Genomic DNA, 4,014 nt, shown 5'->3' with positions numbered 1-4,014 from the left:
AGCTTACATGTATCAATATACCTACGAGGCGAATATACTCTAAGAGCTGTCATTATTTCCTATTATAATGACACTGCAAATCATGTGGTTCATCTGCATGCCTTACAAGCACACACTATTGTTTTCTTTGCAAAACAGTTCCTGATTTTGTCAAATTTTCTGATATTTTAACTACAGTATTTTGGTAATTTGTATTTGTGAACCTAAATCAATAACTTTGAGAATGAAGTAGTAATTAAAGGAAAATAAGGAGAAAAATTTAAAAATGCTCCCTCTCAGTTACTAATAAAATTATAATTAATAATATTGTAATTCCATATAGAAAGATTTTACAGAATGATTTTGTTGTTAGTAGTCATATAATCTAAGAAATATTACACTTAAGTAATTTACAACTATATTTACCATTACTATATTTAACATTACTAAGGATTCTATAGGAACTCTGGTGTCATAGTGCCTAAGACATTTGACTGCTAACCAGAAGGCTAGAGGTTCAAACCCACCAGCCACTCCTCAGAAGGAAGGTTGGGCAATCTACTTCCTTAGTGATACTGCCTCGGAAACCCAAGGAAGGGTCGTTATGAGTCGGGTCCAACTCGATGGCACATAACAACAACAACAAGATTCTATGTGGTATGATACAAGACGAGGTCATGGGGGCAGCAGGGTGGCACTATGAGTTACCAGCCTGGGTAACACCAACTCTAGTGATACTATTGTGCCAACTGTCAAAAGAGAGAATCACGTACAGATTGTACTGAACATCAACTTGTGACTGGGCTGAGGAAATATAGCACTATTCATGGGAGCCAAGAACACTTACCTTAGACTTCCAGAGATTTCACAGAGGTAGATAATTAAGGTCAAATCACTTATCGGTACTTTAAACAGAAAAAAAAAATAGTGGAATTTTAGCCTAATATTTTTTAGAGGCAGTTTTGGTTTTCAGAGGAAGCCAGCAAGTTTCGAGGGAAAGCTAATAGATCTAGACAGGAAATGAGTTGCTGCGGTTAAAAGAGGCTTTGTTTTTTCCTGTGACTCTGTATAGTTAGGTACATACCCAAAAGCCTCAGCAAACCCTTCCAGAAAGCACCAGAATTTTTACCATCTGACAGCTGCAGTGAAGGTGAACAGATTCCTCTTGATAAAAGCCACTCAATTGCACCATCTCTCCTGCGAAGGGGAAAAACCAGGTCGGAGGCAACCATCCACCTACAAGGTGAGTTTATAGTAATTTGATGTTTCATATTTCATAAATTGTTGTTCATAACAATGAATTTCCATCCATGACACCCAATGTCAAATTCAGAATGATTTTCTCATGTGCACTTTTGTGCATGGGAGCTCTGGTAGCATAGTGGCTAAGGCACTTGACTGCTAACCAGAAGGCTGGCGGTTCAAACCCACCAGCCACTTCTCGGAAGGAAGGTTGTTGGGCAATCCTACTTCCGTAGTGACACTGCCTCGGAAACCCAAGGAGGGGTCGCTATGTCGGGGCCGACTCGACAGCACATAACAACAACAACTTTTGTGCACCTAAGATGGGAAACGTGGGCTGTGACAGACTGAAGCAGGAAAGGAGCACATTTGCATGTTACTGGGTTGCAAGGAGCCTTTGATTATTGGAGAGGCCTAATATTACTGTCAAGTACAGGACAGACAGAGTGGCACCCGAGATACACCAGCTTTCCACTCCGTGCAACTGACAGCAGATGGTTTAGAGTCAGCCCATGATTAAAGCATTGGGAATATCTCAAGTAAAAATGTTTAAAAAAAAAAACACAAAGAGGCCTGTGTATTGATAAGAGGACCACACTGAAGGGAGAAATGCAGAGAAACAAACAACAACAACAACAAAAGACCTTAAATCTGTGAAATGTTATAAGCCTCAGAATTATAAATTGCTAAAAATGAAAAGAAAATGTGCAGTTCAAATAAGAATTTTTTAGAAGCAGGAAAAGCTGAAAGATGTATGCTTGTTTCAATTTAAGAAAAGGGAACAATAGAAACTGCATGGGTTATGACTTGGATTACATTTGGGTTTTCCAGGTTGATTGTTTGCTTGTATAAGGAGGTCTAATGCCTTGGCATAAGGCATATGTGCATTTCACTGAGCATGAATCCTTGATGTGAAATCCAAGATCTTTGAAATACAAATACTCTTTAGCAAGAAAAAAACTGATTTGTGGCAATAAAGTTGACGTTGTTCTTGGGTGTTGTCAAGTCAGTTTTAACTCATAGCCACTGTGCATGCAACACTCACTGCTCCTGCATCATCCTCACAATCGTTGCTGTGGTTGAGCCCATTATTGTAGCCACTGTGTCAGTCCATCTTGCTGAGGGTCTTCACCTTTTTCGCTGACCCTCTCTGTACCTTACTAAGCATGTTGTCCTTCTCCAGGGACTAATCCCACCTGATAACATGCCTGAAGTATGTGAGATAAAGTCTCACCATCCTCACTTCTAAGGAGTGTTCCAGCTGCACTTCTTCCAAGACAGATTTGTTTACTCCTCTGGCGGTCTAGTATATATAGTTCATATTCTTTGCCAAACGCTGTAATTCAAAAACATCAGTTCTTCTTCAGTCTTCCTTATTCATTGCCCAGCTCTTACACGCATATGAGGCAACTGGAAATACCATGGCTTTGGTTAAGCACACCTTAATGTTCAAAGTGACATCGTGATCTTTAACGCTTTAAAGAGGCCTTTTGCAGGAGATTTGCTACTTCAAGATGCAAATAAAAACATTGGAAATGAAACTTTAAATAGAAATGTAAGTAATAAGTTGGCAACTTTGGAAATTAAGACTTCAGCAAAGTGGCAGATGTAATTCCCTATTTATCAATAGGAGTAAATTAATGATTCTCCTGGCAAGAAGATTGCATCTTTTGCAGCATTCTGTTTCGAATATGACTCCTTAATTTCTCTACTTTTCTTTTTGCCTTTTTCTTTCTTTCCACTTCTAGAAACAGCTACCATTACTGTGTCTGGAATCCCCTTCCAGAGTGAACTACAGAGGAAGAGAGCAGACGGAGCCAGCTGGAAAATTTCAGAACCAAATTTCTCACTTAAATAAAATTTTTCAGAATAAATGAGCAAATAACTTGCACCATGTGTACATCCACCACCATCTTGTCAGTTTTCCATACTGTAGTGGTTTGCTACAATGCTGGAAGCTATGCCATGAGTATTTCAAATACCACTGGGGTCACTCATGATAGGTTACTGTGGAGCTTCCAGACTAGAAAGGAAGGCATGGATAATTACTTCTGAAAACTAACCAATGAAAACCCTATGGATCACAACAGAATATTGCCCCATATGGTGCCGGAAGATGACACCTTCCCCCACCTCAAGTTGAAAGTCAACAGTGGACTCAAGCATGCCTGAGATCATGAAGATGGTGTGCTGACGAGGCAGCATTTTGTCTTTGTGTAGTACAGGGGGTCACCATGTGTAAGATCTATCACAACAGCAACTAAGAACGTATACTCTTTATAAGAAGAAAACTTTATAAAAAACGAAGCAGAAACCATGTTTATCTTTTGAGTCCCTTTGTCTAACCGCCTAGTATAAGACAGTAGCTCTGGTGACACAGTGCCTTAGAGCATTTGACTGCTAACCACCAGGTTGGTGGTTCAAATCCTCTACCCGCTCAGAAGAAGGAAGATGGGGCAAACTACTTCAGTAAAGATTTACTGTCTCGGAAACTCAGTGGGGGTGGCTATGAGTCAGAATCAGATTGACTCAATGGCAATGAGTTTTCTTGGTTTAAGTCTAAGGTAAGCCCAATCTGGGCACAAATAACATTTACTGATGGTGCTATTATTCAAATAGTCCAGGTCTGTAAAGTAAGTTTTTCCACAGTGAAGAACATTTTCTGACACTGCTCATACCTGCATCTCAACTCAGATATTTTTATCTGGTCTTAACTCACTAAACAAATATTTTTCCTAAAAACGTTTCCAAAGGAAAGAGACCTTGGATAAGCAAAGCACTACTGAAGAAGAA

Source organism: Orycteropus afer, unplaced genomic scaffold (genome assembly GCF_000298275.1).
Source record: "Orycteropus afer afer isolate SDZICR_OR568_19922 unplaced genomic scaffold, OryAfe1.0 scaffold00117, whole genome shotgun sequence".
In the NCBI taxonomy this organism is placed as follows: Eukaryota; Metazoa; Chordata; class Mammalia; order Tubulidentata; family Orycteropodidae; genus Orycteropus; species Orycteropus afer.
This window is presented reverse-complemented; position numbering follows the sequence as displayed.